This window comes from Bombus pascuorum, chromosome 1, assembly GCF_905332965.1.
Source record: "Bombus pascuorum chromosome 1, iyBomPasc1.1, whole genome shotgun sequence".
Taxonomy (NCBI): domain Eukaryota; kingdom Metazoa; phylum Arthropoda; class Insecta; order Hymenoptera; family Apidae; genus Bombus; species Bombus pascuorum.
Genome location: NC_083488.1, coordinates 29775208 through 29797370, shown reverse-complemented (window position 1 = coordinate 29797370; position 22163 = coordinate 29775208). Strand labels below are relative to the sequence as shown.

General features: G+C 41.4%; 1 protein-coding gene and 1 long non-coding RNA gene across 4 annotated transcripts in view; one reads left to right on the top strand and one right to left on the bottom strand.

Moving 5' to 3' along the window:
• LOC132915765 (ecdysone-induced protein 78C) overlaps positions 1 to 22163 on the top strand; it is a 140229-nt gene that overhangs the window by 24116 nt on the left and 93950 nt on the right. The gene's annotated exons all lie outside the window — the stretch shown is intronic.
• Positions 2681 to 5963, bottom strand: LOC132916019 (uncharacterized). The gene is made up of 2 exons (XR_009660000.1): positions 5073 to 5963; positions 2681 to 3127 (listed from the first exon to the last, which is right to left on the bottom strand). It is a non-coding gene; the product is annotated as an uncharacterized LOC132916019 (long non-coding RNA).

Genomic DNA, 22163 nt, shown 5'->3' with positions numbered 1-22163 from the left:
TCTAATTATCCAATTCCGTTGTGTTTATGCAAGTGAAAATTTGTATAAACACAGCTAGAGAAACGAAATCCAAGCACAGTTTCCAATATTAACGGGATTAAAATACTTTAGATGTTATACGTACGTCTGTATGTTATACGTATCTTTTAATCCTTCATAAATCCATAGAAAGCCGCAGTCTAACGATAATGTCATAAACTTTGCTATTCGCGTCTTAAAATATCGAAAACTACTATCAGAAGCTATTAAAATTCTCAAGAGAAGAGATACAGTGTCTAATACGACCAGACCGCGATTCTTTCAACATCACTAGGTAACTACCTTTTCGTTAACCATGAGAAGCGTCGAGAGGGGTCGAGAACCACGGTGGAAGTCGCCGTTTAAATTATACATTCGTCTAAAAGAACCGTGGCGTCGATTTGATACGATGGTTCCCAAAAATCCAACTTTGAATTTCAATCTCGATGCGGTCAAGGTCTGTCACGGCTGATTCTATTCGGAACAATTCCCTGAAGAGAGACGCGTTAGTACGCGACGAATCATCGCGAAGAATTTTCTTTTTCCTCGAAGCTTCTACGTTCGTGTCATTCGCTGTCGATAACTTTCTTGATGCTCGAGGAACAGACTCCTGAATATTTCTCGACCTGTCATCCCGCTAGGGTCCAAGGGAATTCTCGTGAAAGCACGATGACGCAGTTTACCTTTGCGCACGTCCATCCGCATAATTCGCCCGCTCCGCTGTCGTTCACGCACTTTTTTCTCGTTCAAACTTTGCAAGAAGATTCACCAGGCACTTTAAAAACAACGAACTTTCCTTGAGGATCGAGAGTTCGCTTAATCATGCCGCGGTACTCTTTTTAAATCGTTGCGAACTGCTCGCGAGAACGAAAGCAGCATCTCGGGTTTTGTTAAAAGTCAAACGAAGCTTGGCACCTGAGGGTTTGGTGGTGTTCGAAGGGAAGTGGAATAGAACGGGTGATATTAATGTTCGTCTGTTTGATAGATCTCTTTTCCTGCCTGTTTATTTGATGGAGTGATTGAGTTTTATTGACTGATGGTGAATTATGAGGCAGAAAAGTTTTCTTCGCTCTGTGTACGATATTTTGCGTGGATATCTATCGATCATTGTATTGCGAGATAATTGTAGAATCGATTTAAGGAAAGTGGGAATGGAGCGACGTAAATTTTGACACATAAGAAATTGTTATCTATCGTCGTAAATTAAATCACTCTGTGAATAGTTCACAAAAGATATAACTTAGAAAAAACGAAGCTGGCACCCCGCTGGGGGTAGCCACCCACATGCTATAATATTTTTTATTTATATTTTTTTTTCTTCACCAACAAGATATAACACTTTACCAAATGTCCGCAAGGACAAATTGTAAAATAACCAAAATAAAATAAAAAAAAAAAAAAAACTCTGTGAATAGTTGTACGTTTATAACATAAAGATGCAAAACTGCACATTATACGGTTAATATGCAAAGATATATAAAATATCAAGAGTATGCTACCCTTCGCGAATAAAACAAATCTTTTGTCTTGTTTCGAAACAAACGTTGTTTTACTTATGTTCCTAACAATATTTGCACAAACATCCTCGATGCACTAAAGTTTCGTACATCTATCCGAAGATTCACTACCATTCGGTTGTTGCTCTTAAATAAATTGTGTTTATAAGAAATAACTTGTAGCAAGTCATATCGATTTATGGTTGCTAAATAAATTTTTATGGATAAATCACTCCCGCTAAAATAGAAAGAAAAAAACTTTCTTCCCTGGAAGAAACATAAGAATACAAAGTTATATAAGAAACATAGATGAAACGAGAGATTAGAAGAGTAACTTATCATAGAGCGGAAAACTGTTAGTTACACCTAGCTTCGATATATGTATCTTTTCCATTTTTATGTCATTGCGCAATGCTTGCATCATGGCGTTCTAAAAAATTCGTTTCACTAGGACTCGATTCCTCTAGGTCCGACAGCGATAATCGATTCGAAATCGACATGTATTCACGACGATCTGACGAATGGAGAGGCGATGCTCGGACCGTCGATGACCGTTCGCAGTCATTGGCGTCCTGTTCATGTCACGTAAATCGTCTTCCTGGAACGAAGGCCACGAGAAAGTTCGTGCCGCTGGTTCAGTGCCACGGTCACGCTACGTGCGTGGCATCGACACCGACGAAAGTAAACTAAATCCAAAGGATTACGCAACACCGTTTTAACAGTCTCTCGATGTGCTTCTTTGACCGCCTTCTTTCTCATTCCATCTTTTCATTCCTCTTCCTTTTTTCATGTTTTTGTCATTTATTTTTAACTGCTCAGCAAATTCTCGTGGACTCGATAGAACCTCCTTGCTAAGCCCAAGGATCTCACGACGGGGACATTTGCGTGTAAATTACTGTTACACGTAGATATACGATATTTCTTGGAAATTTAAGTAATTTGATGATAATTAGTATGAGTCGAGTTTATGTTAATTAATTAAGAGTAAGGAATTGTACATATGTAGATACGTGAGATTAAATTTGGAAATTCTGCGACAAGGAAATATTTGTGTTAAAAATGTAAAAAATATAAATATCAAGGAGACGTTCTTCTCTGTTCAAAATATGTGTCGATGAATTTAATTTATTTCGACGAGAGAAAGCAATCTTTGATCGAAATGATACACTCTTAAATCCATATATTATAATAATATAACAGTTCCAAGCTTACATAATTACAACACATTTTAGACAAATGATTATTCTTGAAAAACGTTCTAGCGTCTAAAACATCTCTTGGAAGACAGAGTTTAAAAGTTGTCAGGTGTCTGAAAAAAATTGCATTTTTTATTTCACGCGCTTGATCGTTCAAAACGTCGAACTCTCATACAAATGGCCGGCTACTCAGAAGGATCTCTTCAACGTGGTCATTGGTTTTGAATAATTGCCGGCTACTTCCGAGTGTAATATAAGCACGACAGAGTCGTGTGTCGAGTTAACGTGCTTTATTAATATTCATGCAACCAGATACTCGTTTCTTGTCTTCGTATGGCGTTCACCTTTTCGATACGTTTCCGGATTTTTTACACGCCTGTATACTCGTCGTTTATCCTTTGATATAATCCAGTTTTCCTGTAGAAAAAGTGACAGAATCTCGTTAAAATTTATGGTTGCCATAAGAATTCGAAACGATCGCACACATGTTGTTTCGTGGCGAACCGTGTTTTTCTAAAGCTATATTTTGCTTGTCAAGAAGGAAAAGGGCGACGAAAGCTGACTCGCGTACTCGCTTTTAATCGAGTCAGTCTGGAACTACCACTATGCTAGTTTCTGTGTCTAAAAATAATTTCCGCGGGACTAATTTGTTCGTCTCGTACGAATTGAACTTTCTATCCGCATTCGACAGGTTATCGCATCATTTCCTTGCCCTGAAGCCTTGTAGCTACCAGTTTTTGACACTTACGTAGTTTCACGCGTTTACATAACTCTGTGATTTTTATCCATTCCTTGCTACTGGCCAATTGGTATTGGGCTCCATGGTTAGTTAACATTAGTGACAATTATATAAAATATGCTTTTACTTATTCACATTAAAGGAATAAACTTTGGGCTTTGGGAATTGCACTTGTAATCGCCGTTTCGATTTTTAACTTATTTAATATATGAGACGTGTCATAGGTTATAACTAACTATAATATGTTTTTAGCTTCTTATATTATTTGTGTGCTATATGAATTTTCTATACTTATTGACTTATTACGATATCGTATTAAATTTATTGGATACAGTTATATATTACGCTGTAACATTAAGTATTTACAATTACAGATAGTACGAATAGTTTAGTTTGCAAATTTTCTGACTAAACGAAGGAAAATAACATCATAATTACGAAAACTTCATAATTACCCAAAGAAAAAAGGAAAACGAAGAAACGAATCAAAGTTGTTTCGGCAAAAGTTAGAAATAGCTTAACCTGATTGGCGCCAGTCACGTAAGGGGCGCCAAATGCGCGGTGTATACCACGATTAGGTACGTACCTGGCGCAGATACGCGGAGAGGAGCCAGGGTAGAACGCGCGGATATTAACGCGAGGAAATATTCTGTGCACCGGCAAAAAGTGACGCGGTATTCCATTATCCTCGTCGGCACGATGCAAAACCGGTCGAAATGATTGGATTTTTATCTTCCATCTTGCTCGTTGCCCCGTTCCCTGTCTCTGTTCGTAGCGCGTATCGCGCGCAAGTTACCGCGTTTTTTCGTTTCTTTCTGGCGTGTTACGAGTAACGAGGAACGCCGCGCCGCCGCGACCGAATGTGAGAGACAAGGACGAAAGACGCGCGCGCACACGAGCGCGAATCGCGCGTGGAGACGCATGTGCGTACGCGAATGTGTGCGCTGTTACCGTGTGACTCATCCAGGTACATTGCACCCGGTACGTGTCCGGTACAAGCTCGAGTCGGTACGCTCAACGAGCGTCCGCGTCCAATATTTTCCGATTTTTCGATCGACTCAATGTCATTTTGACTTTTCCCGCCCGATGATTCGATATTTCAAAGTGAAGCGTGCTTTAAAAGTGAATCTATCTTGGGCTTTGGGAATTGCACAGGCGAAGAACAGGCGGTGCGGCTGTTGAGAAAACTGAGAAGTATAACTTATCAAAAGTACCTATAAGAGCTCGTCGGATACGCGAATTTAATTGTTTTATGCCAGTTGGCTCGTGATTAACGACGATTACTATCATCGACCAACCGAGGGAAATGCTCTCGAGGCGGTTCGTACTTACGAGGTTACGATCGTAGCCGATGTCTCGCGAGCAGCACGCAGTTTGACCACGTACGGATATAAAGCGTAACGTGTCGTTACGTTAACACGAAACCGATACTCGTCGACGGACATTCGTTAGAACAGCGTTTAACCCAATCGCTTCCTACCGGCCTTGCCATTTCCTTCGAACATGTGCGTGCGACCAGAGAAAACGAAAACATCGAGAGTGGTGTGGTCTTGACTCGGAACGGTGCGCTGGGAATCGCGTGTGAATTATTAAAAGTCGCCGAGACGTGTGGTAAATACATACTTCTCGATCCGTCTTTCTCCGCCCTTCCTTCGACTTTTCAGAGCTCCTTGACAGTGTCTTGTTCGTACCATCGGTTAGTCTCTTTCGCTCGTTCCCTTTCGTCTTCCGTGCTGTGCGTCTCCGTTTTTGTCTCTCTCCATCGTGCCAATGCCAGTTCGCGTCTCCCTCTTCGTTTCTCCTTCTCTTTTCGACGTTCTCGCGCGAATCCTCGTCGTTCTCCGTTGCACCTCAAGAGCAATGAACTCTCGGTAGGGTATATCATCAGTGAAGTGATGCTACCAGTGCGCGTGTGCGCGAATGTATGCGTGCGCGCGCACGCGAGACCGTGCGTGTGTAGCAGCACACAACACGGTCGAGTCGCGCGTTTCTATCGCACCTTTTCTCTTCCTTTCTTTTTCCCTGCATATACATACGCGTCGAATAAAATGAAATCACGGCGTATAGGATACGCGGTGCACCGAAACATTGGTGCACGCGCAGCTACGACCAGAGACAGCCACGTGTAGAATGCATACATCGACCCTAACCGCGATACATCTCCAATCCCCTGCTTTCTTCCTTTCTCTCTCTCTCTCTCTCTCTCTCTCTCTCGTCCCTCTCTTTCCCTTTGCATTATAAAACGATTGACCTTCCGGATACGTTTTAACGAGGTATCACGCGCGGTGATAATGGCCGGACAGAGAGTTTCGCGGCTCGTAATTGAAAAAGAAATTTTATTCCTTGCTTCGGTATTATGCCGCACGGCAATCTAGTCGCTCGCGACTCGCTCTTAAGTCGTCAGCCAGGAAACTAACAATCCATTTGCTATTCGGTGCTTTGTCTAGCGCTGCGTGCAGTACACTCTTCTTCGCAATACGTTAAGGAAACTCTGGTGTATTGCTATTCGAGTAAATCAATTTAGTTAAATAGAGTATTGCGGTTTGGCATTGAGGTAAGGAAAAATTGTGTTACGTAAACTTAAAGTAATTGGTTTCTCAACTAAACAGGAGAGAAAATGTTGCATAATTTCAAGGGTCATTAAAGATTTATTTGATACCTGTTTTTAGTTGTTCTTTTTTTAATTCGGCCGATAATTAAATGATATGTTAATCGGTAGTTTGTAGCGGAGTAGCTAGGGATAAGATTTTTTACGGGGTAGAAGACTTAGCTAATGGCAATGCTAATGACGGTAGAGGTAGAAGAGACCTTTTTAGAAGGAGAAAGAGAGTCGTGTTAGCGTTGGCAGTGCAACGCCATTGAACTGCCTACTATGTAGGTATACAGTATACAGTACCAAGTGGTCATGCAACGGTAAAATTAAGGGAAATTGATTAAGATCGGCTGTTCCGTGTGTATCTGATCGAACTTGTACACCCTGACTTCCTGGTGCAGGAGCAGTGCCTCGTGATTAATGCGAATTCTTTGATGCTAAAAACGTACGAGTATATGTAACAAAGTTAAATTTTTTTTACAAATTTTCGATTTATTTATTTGCTTCTGAAAAACAAAAATTCAATACGGTTATCTTCTTTAATAAAATACTTTGCTGCTAAAATATTTTCGCCATCGAATATCGAAGTTTCACTCTTAAAATACATTTTTGTTGATATAATTTTCAAATTTTACTATAATTTTCAAATCGCTAACCAATACGATATTCTCTACTCGAATTGTCTTTGCGTATAAAATTGTCTTTGCGTCATTTACCGATACCCAAAGACCTAATATTTAAACACGCCAGAACTGTCTATTTGTGTAGACTCTAGACTGTAGACTGTAGACTGCAGACCGTGGAGTGTGGAGTGTAGAGTGTAGAGTGTAGAGTATAGACTATAGACTGTTACATTCCCTCATGAGTATGGCGATTCTTCCCGCAATGGGGTCGTTATTCACGAGATAAAAGGCACGGTAAAATGGTGGTTACCGCGAAGCGATTTCGTTGCATCAACGAAACTCGTTCGGCGCACAAATAAGCGCGCCGTAATCGCACGTGCATTTCAGGCACTGTGTACGTTACATCACACATATTACGTGTCGTGTACCGTCACACGTATGCATACGCGTTCCTTGACGCGTTAAACGCACACGAAGAGTGATTATTTCCTTTCTTGCTGACCCGCTGTAGTCCTCCCTGTTGTACACTTGTTTTTTTGCACGTACTTGCACACCCTGTCTCGTACACACATGCGTATAACACGTACACAGGTGTGCACGTACGTATTTGAGTAAACTTGGAGTACACATTTCCCTGTACGCGTATCGAGCTACAGTATATGTACATCGAACGAATATACGAGAAATGAGAAAGATAAATGTACGTGCATAGGTCCACCATGAGCGAATGCTAATAATATTCACTTCCTGTAACTCAGTTATATTAAATCACTGCAACCGCCTCTCCTGCTTTTCTGCGTTATTACCGTTTTCCTCCATGCATTACCATTACCTCCTACTGGCAGTGCGCGTGCACATGCGCACGCGCACCAACACCAGCGGCCGTGTACGCGTTCAGCCACTCCGATGAAAAGGTAAAAGAAACCACGTTTCCTCTACGCATCCTTTTCTTCCTTGGCTGGCAGTCGCACGCTACCACCGGCCGTGCTTTTCGTTGTTCGGTCTATCGTCGATCAACCAGTGTTCTCTTAGCAAACTTTATTACCACAGCGTTTCGCTCTACATATTTTCCATTCGGAATGTTCTACATAAATAAGCGGCAGAGGAAAATAATGCTTGTTATTTTCGTGCGCGGAGAAAGCTCGTTAAAGACTCACATAACTTCGTCAAATCTACGCGGCAATATGTACTTATTTTCTCGTTTGGAGAAAAGAACTCGTTTGTATTACGAATAATTTTCGCACTTATGCAAATTCCATACCCAAGCAGCGTGTAAGTGCCGCTGCACGTGCGTTTATCGGTAGACCCGAAGCGAAGATCAAAGAAAAGTGACTATAGCGAGAGTAGATCGATCTGGAAACTCGTATCTTTTGCCCGAAACGAGCGAACGGAATCAGATTTTTTTCATCTTTATCACGCCCACTGTATTAGCGTTTCCGGACGATCCGGTTTCGCATACCGGTCTATTAGCGACGCTCAACTTTATTAGTCGCTTCTGTCTGAATTCGATAACGTCCGGGCCCTTATTCTTTCGCCGTCAACCTCGCCCCTCTTTTCCGCGTACGTGAACTCCTTGCACAGCCGTCGCACTGGTGTGTGCACGTACACGTATCTAGCGGTAAGGTAAGGACGCAGACCTTGACCATGAATACGAGTTGGTGGATTGCATAACTATAGTTATGTGCAGTGGTACGGCGCGCGGTGGCTCTCCCTGCGACAGTAAAACGTGTCCGTGTACGCACACTACGGACTGCATGCTGCACGAGTGCGTGTGCGTAACGCGCATGTGCGCGCGCACACGTGGGTCGATCAGTGGCGAACGTCATCTGTGTATACACGCGAAACGACTTGACTTTTCCGTCTAAAGATTCGAACAGAACATAATTTACCGTCAAACTTTTAGGTTTAACGATAAATTCAATATGCGCGTTAAAGTCGTTGACGGTGTCGTTGACTTTACGAAAAATCAAAGATTTAAATGATCTCACAAAAATTCGAAGGTTCAAATGGCTTCTTACTTATGTAATATCACCGATAACTGGCGATTAGATCGACGTATAATTAAATCCAGCGATATGTCATTTAATCTTCCTCGGTGTTCTAGAAGGTATCGATAATGAAAAATCGCGTACAATATCGTTTAACCGTACTATTCTCTTGCTTCTTTATCACGTTTACGTTTCTTTAAACATCTTTTCTTTTTTAGAATATCTCGCTGATAAGAAGCGTGTATTACGTATTATTGTTATTAATTGTATTTAGTATCGAAACCAAATATTTAGAAACTAGATACGTATTTAACATCTTTTAGAATATTATATCCATTTCGAGGAGATCGATAGGATTAAGTAAGTTATTAAGTATTATTTTATCAAATATATAATACGTTACCTAACATCATTCTCGATCGAATCTTATTAAACCTATCCTCCCATCCTCGATCTCAGTTACTCAACGTTTCTATTTTTCCTGCGTTTTATTTTCATCTGGTGTTTGCACATAAGACGAGAAATGTGTATGTGTCGGCTGCGATACCACATACTGTCATCGAGTGCACTGCACTCGTCGGCGTGTCACGTACTCGCGTGTTCGCACGTGAGCGTGCACAAATGCGCGCGCTAACACACAGTAGCGAATCTGCGCACGCACGCACGCGCGCTTGCGCATATGCGTACGTATACACACGTGCGTTCAGCGACGCGTTGAAACGGGCGGCATTGCGTACGCAGACGTAAAGGCTGCGACCTTGCCTTTAAGCTTCAAACAGCTGTTCGAGGCGTTGTTTTGAGCCTTCGTGAAATGGAACGCGAATGAACGCCGAGGGGTTGCGAGGCGTCGGCGGTGAGGGCGTCGTAACCTGTGGCCTCGAGATCGCGTTTGCACTAGTGTTAAGTCTTCGGGTCGATGTATTTTCATTGCAAATTCACTCGCGCTTTTACGCGCGATACGATCACTGGGTCGCATCGATTTCTTTCGAACCGATGATTCTTGGAAAATTACGCCTAAGCGTTGTTCGCCGAAGTCTCATTCGAAATGAGTTTAATTGATCCAACGTTGTACCTTATGCTCGTCAAGGTTGCTTCGCGAGGAGAATCGTTTCTGATCTTTAATTCAAATCATTTTTGTTATATGAATGTCGTCAGAAATTGTGTAAAATTTTCAAAACATATAATACTGTATCTGATTAAAAATATTATGGGATTATATTTCCTACCATTCGTAGGAGTTCTATCTTTTAACGATTATATTTTTCAACTTACGTATGACTGAAATAGCGTAATATCTGAAAAATATTAAACTACCATACGTAATTATCGTCAAGCAATTTTCAATTTTACAGATTAAATGTAATATCGTAACCAAACTTTATCTCGTATGTAACTCGCGTTTGTCACGTTCGGCTCGCAGTTCAATGACCGCGTAACGTTGTAAGATAAGAACTTAGTTTCTTATTATCCGTACGGCACTCACTGTTTATGTTATAAAGGGTACAAATTATAAGGAATATTGAATTTTTCTTTCGAGGTAATTTTTATAAAGTTGCTCAGTTATATCGTTATTATGCGTCACATATCCATCCGATGTTAGCAGGCTGCGGGGCGTAAAATTAAGAACTTCTATTCGTACAAATTAGCCATAAATCGACTGCTATCGTGTCGCCTTTATCAGTTAATTCTCACGTTTGGTTCCCCGAAAAAATCGAAGGGCCGAGCCCCCACTCGGACCCTACCATCAGACGTGAGTTATCGGTTGCACCACCCACTGGTCCTGATTTTCCACCCACTTGAACGTACTTCGTACCTGCCTCCGCATAAATTCTCTCTCTTTCTCTCTCTTCCTCTTTCCGATTGTTATCTGCAGGATGTTACGAGCTAAAGTTGTGCACGTCGAACATCTCAGACGAAAGAGAAAGTCCGCTTGAATTAAGTCGTCTCAGTTAAAGAAGATTTACTGGTAATTACTTTTCACTTAACGCTTGATGCTCGATTAATATTAATTTCTTGTCTCTTACCGTGTTAACGCTTCGATATGTGTTAATCATGTTGTATCGCCAAGTCTTTCCAACAGAAAGATTACGTTTGTAAATTCATTATGTCTTCTAAGTGGTAATTAATTTTATATCGTGAAAGTATAGTTTTTTAGACTCGATAGTTTGATAGCCGATGATTATTCTTGATACGTAGTTTGATAACCTTTGGATGAGATTCGGTTGATAGCTATGTGTCTTGCTGTCGCGTATAATTCGACATTTTCTAAATTGGTTAAATATCACTAAATAACGTTGCCCGTAAAGTAAAAAAGGTAATTAGGAGATGATATATGTAGCTGCGATTACGCAATGTCATAAATTATCTTTGACAGAGAAAATTTAAAAGATAGAAATATAGGAAAGTTCCGACAAGACTTTAGCGATAAAGATACACATGACAGCTATTATAAAGTTCAAAGTGTCTTAATGACGTACTCATTAATTTTCTCAATCCAGCTTCAACTCTAATTTTTTTTTTAAATAAATAACATGAGAATATGAGAAGAACACGATACGATCATTAACGATGATCATTCAGTATCGAATGACAAAAATAGTTTCCGCGTAAATTTCCTCGACACTTGAAAATAGCCATGCTGTTATATAATGCACGCTATCGTCGAGGCTGGCTGATTTTCCACCTGCACGCAGCTAGTTCGAGTCGACGCACATAAATTTGCCCCACCTTCTCTTACGATGATTATCAACGGGAAGTTATTCGACGCAGTTTCACCTACGAGCACGCGTGATTCTCTATCGAGAAGAGGACGACAAAGAAAATGAAGAAGAAGAAAAGGAAGGAGGAACAACAGTTCACGCGTACTCGTGATTTTCGTGCGTCGTAGTCGGTCGGCCGGTCGATCGCAAACGATCATCGGTCAGACGATGAATTCGACGCGAATCGACAGCTTTTGATCGGTCGATTCGTCGATGGATCAAGATAAATCGTATGGGGAGGGATGGGTAGGGGGAAAAGGTGGACTGTTCGCGACGATGGCCGCAGAGTCGATGGTTGTTGCGCCGAAGGAGAAGGGAAGGCTCATCAAAGAGGCATTGAACTCAGGATTCCGTGCGAGGACCACCGTGGAATAAGAAGCCAGCGACTTGCGCGATTCGTTCATTCGAGGGACGTGCGAATCACCGGTTTTCGCGCGCACCGCGTTCACCTCGTCTACTTTGACGGTCGAAGACCTCCGGTTTCGCAGGATGCCGAGCCAAGGCGGACATCTCTTCCGCTTCTTCGCGATTGACGGACGTTGATGTATCAAAGAGTTCAACGGACGCTCGAGAAACGCGAATCTCGTCGCGGATCCTCTTTTTCTCACTCTAATTCTAACAGCAGGTCGTTCCTTTTTCTTTTTTACCATCGTTTCCTTTACTCGATCTTCCTTTTCTACCTCTAAACCTAAATCACCGATCTCTTATTCTCCTCTCTCGTTCTTAAGATTCTCTTTCTTCTCTTTTCTTGTCCATCGAAACACCGAACGTTCTCTTTGCTATTTAGTTTCTTCGCTTAACTCGATCCTTAGTTAAACCTGTTTCCGATTTCGATGAGAAACTCCGTTTTGTGACATCGTTCTTGACAGTCACGAGGATGGTGTCCTTGTAACGGAAATCAGAGAGCCATCGGATAGCGAGCGATGTCCATGAATTGGATTTTTCTGACCGTTATCTGGTACACCGGGGAAATTGCACGGAGCAGGAAGAAACTTTAGCGGACGGTTCGGTTCCAGTTGGAATAAATAGAAGCGTTTTGAACCATGGCGTTATCGATGCTGGGTTATGGGCCGTTTGGAATACAAAGGAGAAGGCGTGCTTGTTCAAATTATTGTACACAATGGCCGAAGGACCAAACAGGCGAATCACGTAGTTCTCGGATCAGGTATTCTTGATACGCCACGCTTCGCTGCAACTTAAGGTTTACGGTTAATTTCGTACATTGGCGTTAACGTGGGCTTAATCATCTTCCAACTTCTAACTGCTTCGGATTTCAATTCACTGCTTAATTACCTGATTATAGATTATAGAAGAATCAGCATTGAATGCTTGCAAAAAGGAAAAAAGAAGGAAACGAGACAGTATTATTCCAATGGAATCAAGACATTATAAATTTTCTTCTGCCTTTTCTACCCTCGAATCATTCTCATTTCGCTTCTCGATGATTTTATCCTTGCAACTGTCTACGCCAGTACCCAAATCTCTTTCATTTGTCAATCCCAGCGAACTTAATTAAATTACTTTTAACAATCGATAATTGAACATTCAAATGAATTAATTTCACGTAGAAATAACAACAACATAAAACTATCCATCAGGCGACTTTCATAGGATCAAATTTTTGGAAGATACGCGAAATTCACGTAACGTAGTATTAACGTATCCATCATCGTATTTCTATACAGGCATATTATCAGCCGTAATTTTGCCAGTGACGTTGATAAAAATTCCACGACAATCAATAAGATCATGTAAGCATATGCATTATGCAACAGTACTTTCGACACGTTCCCGAAACACATGACTCATTTTCCTGGCCATTAATCATTTTCCGTGACGAACGCTTAAGTATTAAATACGACCAGGCACCGCTCGCGGAACGATCGAACGCGTCGTATGCAGAAAACGATAAACGTTGGGATACGCGGCATGCTCGCGTCGAGGAGAGCTACAAAACGGTCGATCATGCACCTGTCGTGACGCTGGTCACTGGCCAATGCACTTGATGCATTATTATCGAACCGAACAGACCTTCGTCCTCTTTGTCCGGCTCTTCTTCTTCTTTTCTTTTTCTCCTGCATCTTGCTCACTTTATCTTGCTCCTTGTGAACGCACGATCGATCGTTACTAAATACTTGTACCACACCATCGTTTATAGTTATTACCTGCACCTATGAACGCGAGTGCTTATAGGAAATGATCGAAATCCTTAAGAACTATCGTCCTGTTTAAAATCTTGGATCAAAGTCTTAGGTACAAATAAAATCTTAGGTTGCTATCCCGTACAACTTGGAAAACTTTGATCGATCGATCACCTTCTTGGCAATTTGAATCAATTCTAACGCCTTACATAAATCTCGATACTTACGCGTATATCCTTCCTATAGTCTGATAAGCACTGTCCTTATCTACTGAAACGAGCAACGTATTGCCGATCAACGCGACGTTTCGTGCGTAGGATAACGAGGGTTTGTTGCTCTGATTGGAAGAGCGAATTTAGAGAAAGGAAGTCGCGCCGGAAAGGTGTGCAGGAGGAAAAGTTATGCGGAGAAAAAGTTTCGGACCGGTTCGTCTGGTTGTCAGGGATAACCGATCGCGACCACGTTAACAATGATTCGGTACAGGGCGTTTAAACGCGTGCGATTGTCTATTTCCATCGGTGAAACGATTTCGCCATTGCCACGACTTGCAAAATAAGCATCGATGACTTATCGTAAAGGCAGAGATGTTTCAGATACGTCGTACTTTCTTCGTTTCTCTTTCCGAATACTTTCCTTTCGTTTTGAAAATAATCGTACGATCGTGTATTATCGAGGGACAAAGTATTAGGTGCTTCATCCGGCTGACTTTGAGACAGATACGCAGAACTCGCAGGCGGATTAATTATTCAGAGTCTGTCCAACTAGTTAGATGATTACGACACGTTAGCAGATTATATAACAGCTTTAAACAACATGGGTATAACATCTCGTCGTAGCATCCTCGATAACTTCCTTAGCAGTTTAAACGTTTGCAAAGATATGTAAACGTCGATTCGAGTAATTTAACACAGATTCAATTCGAATGGCTATGGAAGTTAATGCTTAAAAATAGCAGAGAAGCTTTGGAGTACAGAGTAAGTAAAAACTCGTTTGAGGAATGTTGTGAAATATAATTAACGATCGCACAAAGCTTTGTTTATAAATTATGTGGTTTGTAGCTGCGATGTTACGTGCACGCAGAAATAAATGTTTGGAAATTATACGTAAATGAACCAGAAGCGTAAATAAATAAATTGGAAACGTACGTAATCTGAATAAATAAACCGCAAAGATAAATGAAAAAGAAAGGCACCGGCAGAGAAATCAAAGACTAAAATAAAAGAGAGAATTTCTATGCTTTCCTCTAGCTTTGTATATTTTATAGCGTTCTATGACGTAACCTTTCTTAATTATTTATTTACTTCTTGCCTGTCGCCTTTGAATTGCTTTCAGTTTCCGTTTTATCACCGTACATCGTCTGTACACCAATGCTATTTTTCTTTTACACTTTTACATTTACTTTATGGCAATTATCTTCCCTATAACGTAGTTACTATCTCGTATGTTTGTCATTAGATAGAATTCGTTTGAATAAATTAATTCCTTTGATACGCATTGTTTGAATATTCTAATACCTCAATTATAATAAAAATCTGCATCGTTCGCTGCAAGATGGATCGAAAAACAACATACTTTATGAATATACGTATTTACAATCGTACGCGTTCTTAACTCTTATCAAAATCTAAAATTCCAACGAAGTACTGAAACGTAGCTACAAACCAAAGGTATTAAACGCAACGATGGAAGTCCGATTCTGTTTACATATGTAAATCTCAGCGCGATTAGTATTGGCCATATAAAAGATTATTCTATTGATTTTAATTAAAAATTTAAAAAATATAAATAAAACATTTTTTTTATTTTGCGTTATCCTCTCAGATACATACACGAATATAATTTTTCGAAAAAGATTTATTTTTATACCTACCTTAATCGAACCTTAGATTTTGATGATAATAAGAAATACACACATTTTTAGAGTACGTTACATTCTTCTCGATTTTGTAATAAACAATGCGGATTCGCTAGTCGTCTCAACTGACAAATAACTCGATCGATAAGTTATGATCGAAGCGTATCGTATATCGAAACTCATATTGAAATTCATCTCCAAGCAAGTTAACGATAAAATTAAATCGGTTCCCAGCCGATTTCGAATCACGAGAATTCGCGTCTATCGCAAGAAAGGAACAACTCTCGCGGATTAGCACGTGTTCACGGCGACAATTCGTTACGCAACTGGGTCTAAGTGAATCCGCGACTTTCACGACGCGTCGCGTTGCCGCGTGGCCATTTTCAGCGCGACGATATCTCGTGGCGCGTCGCGGGTGATTAAGAGGTTTGGAAAAAGAAAATCCGCGGCTCCCGTCGCGTCGTACACGTCGGAACCGACGACTAACGACGACGATGGCTATGACAACGGGCTACGACGACGTAGAACCACGACGTGTGTGTGACGTTGCCACGAAGCTAGTCACCACGAGGTGCCTTAATATGGTTACGTAAGGAAAGAGACAGCCTTACCATGGCAGCCTTTCAGCAAGGCATGCATATACGATCGCTTGGTATAAGCCATAAGCGGTTGCGCGAACACGGAAGAGCTTGCATCTCCTTTACTCCCTTTCTGTCGTGTCTTTCTTGCCCCTCATCCGTCTTCGTCTCATCGTTTCTCTTTCTTGCTTACCCAGTCTCTAATAGCCTGGCTGCCTCAACCGATTTCCTCGTCCCCTCTCGGTAACCGAAACGATCTGAACGATACGTAACGTACGACCGGTAAAGGGATCCAGGAAAAGATACATTCAGAAAATCAATCCAGCCGCTCGGGGCTCGTGCTGGGGCGGACTTTTTCCATGGCGAGGTCCATGGCGCCTCGAGACACGTCGTCGTAAATAACACGCGGAAACGGAACGAACGTTGGTCGAGCGGATGGACGGCTGGCTACGACCGACAGAACCGGCCCAAGTGAATTCAAAGAAAAATGTCGTAAATAATATGAAGCCAGGGTACAATGTACAGCAAAAGAGAGTGAGAAAGATGGTTCGATTAGCGAACGAGAGGTTCGATGGCCGTTCAGCACCTGAATATTCCAAGATCGTTCTACCGTTTCACATACCAGCTTCGATAACGCGGATCGCAGACGTACGAGCTCACCAATTAACGCAGCAGCCCTGTTTGCAACGGTTTTCAAAGTTTAAGACAGATTTTACGCGCTTCTGGAATTCTTTGAAGAAAATACTGCCACGCAGCGTGTATACACTGCCGCTTGTACATGCAGGTTCGCTGGTCCTCAACGTGATTATTAATTTAGGTTATCAGGGAAACGACAGATTCGAAGAAGATACGAAGGAGTTTTGATAAATTACGAATCAACAGACAATCTTTTAACGCATATTTATGTATTTTATATTTCCAATCCATCTTACTTTTCCATATGCTTATAAAGAGAAGCGGGAGTGTACAGCCGTACGCGAAATGCTGCGTATAAATCTGTTGTCTAGCAACGTGGGTTTGTTCATGATGGTTTTCCGGTTCGCGTAATTGGAGCCCGTTTCTTGTCAAACGGTTTCCTAAGGCCGATTAGTCAGCGGTGTTCGTAGCTACCGGCGTCTTCTCCTTCTTCCTCTTCTTCTTCTGCTATTAGCGAAGGATTTAAACCGATTCGTTGATTCTGCCTAAAGTGTCCGGATAGGCCAGGCACCAAGGGATTCCCGCGGACGTATAAGGTATCCTGGACATTAGCGGCGGTGGAAACGCGAATCCATCAAGGTATCCATCTAAGAAACGCCTGGTATCCCATTTCTGCCATTCGTTCTACGCCGTAGGAACGTACATTTCAGTAGCGTATCATCTTGTACTAATGCAGAAGCCACTTGCCGCCTTTACTCTGGGGAGAGAAGCTCACGTAACGCATTCTCTCTCCTTCGCCTTCTTTTTCCATTTAAACTCTCTTCCCTGCAACTATTTGCCCCTCTCCCTCCTCATTTCTCTTCCCGTTTCTCTCTTTTCTAATTCTATTTTCTTGCTTTCTCGTGCTTTCTCCCTTCTTCTTGCTTTCTCAAGTCTCGCATTCTCTCTGTCCTTTACCTTTTTCTCCTTCCCTTCTTTTCCCCTATACGCTATGTAACAAGGATGTGCAGGTGTGCAAAGCTTTCTATCTTTGCACAGCGTGCACACACGCTCGGTCGCGGGCACGAACGTGCGGCTCCGAGGAACTCGCGGATTCATACACGGTGTGCCAGCGTGGAATCGCACGCGATGCTCGCCCACGAGAGGCATACAGCTCCGGCCAGCCGGCTCGATCTCTCTCGATAACGGGCCGTAGCGGGGAAAACGCGGAATTAATCCTCCTAGCGTTCGCTAGATATCATCTTCCTTCTAGCGATCGTTGCACGCCCGTTCACCAATTCAAGTTTCACGGAAACAGTTTGATATTTCAGGCGCGTCGAACCGCCGAGAATCGTTTACCTTCGAGACGAATCGTCGTGGCTGTTCCACGTTTGCTCGATTGTTCTTCGATTTTACGTCCGACGCAAGCAAGCATCCCGAACTCTTTGTAATCTTGCAAAGATGTCTTCGTTGCGATTTGGTAGCGTCGATACAGGTACGAGACTTCATACGCAAAACGGTGGATCGAGGCTCGTTTTTCAAGTTACAAGAAATTACAATTTCCACTGTAAACGTCCGTAGACATGGCATATTGGGATTTACGATCGCGAAATAACCAAAATTCCTGACAAATCTGCCGTCATATATATCTGGCGCTGCTTATATATATATATATATGTATATATCTTACTGTCTTGCTCGTCGAATAACGCTAAACGGCAAGCTATTACCGTATCTATGTAGTTAAGAGGGTGGCACGCAATTGTCACACCCTATACATTCGTCGAAACGAGTGAGCACGCGCGTGCGCACGATGGCGCGTGATTAGTGTCCCTCTGCGTCGTCTGCGAACTTACGCCGCGCCGTGATCCATGGCCTGTCCCAATCTATGCTGCTAAGGCAAAAGGAAGCAAAGCAAAACGCGGGCAAACACTCGGCTTAACCCAGTGAGGGGCCTCGGCTACCCAGAATAACTTGTTCCGCATTGCATTATTAGACGGTTATTTCGGAACGCGCTTTACGACATTTCCTTCGTAGAAGGACCTCGTCTCCTTTCGTCTCGTCCTTCCCCTTCGCGGATCTCTCACCAGAGAAAATGAAATTTTTCCGAATCGCTAATTCGTTCTTCCCCCTCCCCCTTTTTCGCAACGCTTTCCTATCTTCGTGATAAACTTTATCTTCTATCCGCGCTTTTCTCAAATCAGATATTTTACCGCCTCAACCTGCTATCTTTCCTCCGAAATATCCTCCATTATTTTTTATTATCCGACATATCCTTCGTGTTCGTTGTATATGTCCCTCGTACGTCATTTCTTTTTATTACGTACGTCCCCTTGTTTCTTTACATTCTCCACGTTCACCGTCTCTCTCAAACAAATGTATCAAATAGCTGCTGCGAATAACAAGCAAACGATTCCCCCAGAGATCGCGTATCGAGTATAGGTATACTCGTTACAAAGACGCGATCGTTGCAAGTAGCACCGGAAGTGCTCTCGGCTTCGAGTGGTATCGCGATACTCGCTAAACTATCCGAATTTCCGGTAGCACTCGACGGCCAGTTGGGAAGAGTTTGCTCGGTTCGAGTTGGCGAGTCGAACGTCTTCTCTTTGTTCCGGGATCCCTCGAGTTCGTTGGGTTGGATACATGGGTGTGGCTGGCGCGGATCTATGGGAAATGGCAGAGGTTAGAAACCGTGTACAGAGAGCTTCGACCAGCTTATACGCGCACGTATGCACGGATCTGATACACGCGCCGGTTGCTGGTATAGAGCATTACGAGGCATCCACGGTGCTCACGGCGGGCAAAGGCCAATTCGAGTACAGGCACGACGAGACCGCGAGTCCTCTTCTCCTCGTCTCTTTTGGAGCATCGAGCTCAGACTGATGAGAAAGTACAGCTTTCCCATAGACGGCGTACTTCGAGAGTGCGCTGCGATAAAATTTCCCATTCGAACGATTAACCCTTAATTGGTACCATTGGGTCGTAAACGATCGCAAAGGTTTGCTTTAAATCAGTGGTCGATGTTTATGTAAGCTGACATTTTTACGAATACGATCGAGCAAGAGATTTGTTTCACTCGGTGAATATCGTAACGACCGCTACGCTTTTCACATTTATATATTCTATCGTTTATCGCGTACTTTCTCTACATTTTCGTATCTCTAAATTTTTCCGACCAGTCAACAGAAACGCTGCTACATTGAGGCTCGAGTTCGACAATGTCAAGCTTTCTAATAAATTTTCTCCTCTTATCAATTATCGAAACGTAGAAGCATTCGGAGAAGGTTAAACGCGTCTTCTATTCCATTTTGACAATTTTGAACGCTCCAGTTTAGGAATTTTTAAATCATGGAATCGATGATTCTCACGAACGTTGAATAACGTATGAAATATAAAAGAGATGGCCTTCGTTCTATTTTGAAAGGTAATTTTCCCGAAGATGTTAATTAACGTTCGAATGGCATAGTAGTATCTTTTGAACGTGTTGGCACTGTGATCTAAGAGTACCATTACTGCCATAGCGACCTTATTAACGGGCTGCTATATTTGGTACACTTGATATATCGTGTTATATATTACAGTTTGTTCTGTTATTGCTATGCAACTTGTGGGCCTCGCTTTCGAAGTGAGAGTTGCACGCGGTAATTGTTCAATGATACGAATTATCGGGAAACGCGACATAAATATTTCTTGCCTATTTTTGTTGGAGATCTGGTATTCTCGTTTTTTGTAGTTATGCAACGCTCGAACGATGTAATTTATATTTATATCCTCGATGGGCCGAAGAAAATAAATAAATCTATTTGCATCCATCCACTTTTGACCATTGATTCTTTCTTCAACGATATATATATATATATATATATATATATATATATGCGTTGACTAGTTATTAAAATCTTGTATTCATTTTAGAAATTTCAAATGTAGTCTTTCATATTTTTGAAGCTTAAAGTAACATATTTCTTTCCTTCTCTAATATCGAATTATTCGGATATAGTTTCAAGCGTATTTATAGAAGCGAATATATATTTTATTAATTTGTTTTCTCACATTCTGATCGATCTACGCTAAATATACGCTATATTTCCGAACTAACTTAAAGCAAAGTTAAAGTTAAAATACTCCTTAAAGACACGAGAAACTTCTTTTCGTTACAAACGCCACATTTCAATTTTCAAATAGTAAAAAAAAGAAAAAAATCCTCCGTCATCGTTCCTTCACTTTCTTCATGTAACGCTTATCGACCGGTTGGGTGCTAGCGGTAGCCTAAATCTTAAGATCCCGTGCAAACTATTTATCGAAGGAATTATCGATAAAATCCAAGCACACTCCTCTGCGAGAATCATTTTTCTACGTTTACAAAGAAAAGACTTCCCACGTTAGGAAGAATTTGTTTGAAATTACAGACTCTGGAACGCGACTGATAAATAATTAAATTCAACGTACAATGTTTATAAATCGTTTAAAAAGTTGCAAGAATTGCTGCGTGATGGTCATTATCAGCGGTGATAAATTTTGCAAGCGAAAGAGATATGAATCGCGTCGCGGAACGGTAGGTTTGTGATTTCCATGGCTCCACGTTTTTCTTCTTTCCTCATCGTCGACCCTCTTAATACACGTTCGAGGTCGTAGACGCCACATATGCATTCCACAATATCTAGATGACATGACAAACGTCATTGCGTTATGCGTCTTGGCAAGAAATTGATATTAACCCCTTGACTGGTAACCAACGTCTACAGTCGCTTGACGAAAGTTGTCACGGTCTACCAACAGCGCTTAAAATTGGCTAATCAGCGCTACTGAGCTCTAACTTAACTTTATTTATAACGGAGAAATACTATAAATGTACACAACGACGCTGTATCTATGAGAAATTGCTATTTCATTTATTTATCGTTGCACTTTAATTAAGAAGAATTTGTAAAAACGATTGAAAAGATGTTTAGGGAAGAACTAGCGAGTGAAAACGGTGATTCGATCGCATTGCATTGGAAATTCTATTTTCCGTTTCATAACGTTAAAAATACCAACCCAGCCAAAATAATTGGTATCAGATTTTTGCTTTTACAATTAATAAAAATATAAAAGTTTCCTTTTTTGATAATATCTAAGTTTACTTCTGCCGAGATAGAAACGCGATTATACACCTTGTGTATACCTATTAATCTTTGTCATATCGCTTTAATTCTAATTAATTACGTATACAATAATCTAATTAATGAAATTACGTCGGGAGACAATTAATCACCAACTATTAATTCATCGCTGTCAGAATCTTCATCGTTCTTGTCGATATGAGACTAAAAATACTTCATTTATTGTGATATTTGTTTTAATTTCGTTTCACTTCGATTCTTTCGTATCTATCTGGATAAGATACACTATTTCCCATACTTTCTCATTAAAAATCAAGTTAGCATAAATTCAATGTATATGTCAATATACAAAATATTATGCGCTCAAATTTGTACCATCCTACTGCTCTAATTTCTGTAATATCATTAACCGGAGTAGTGGACTCTACGCATACGATGTATTTACACGTATCATATTTTC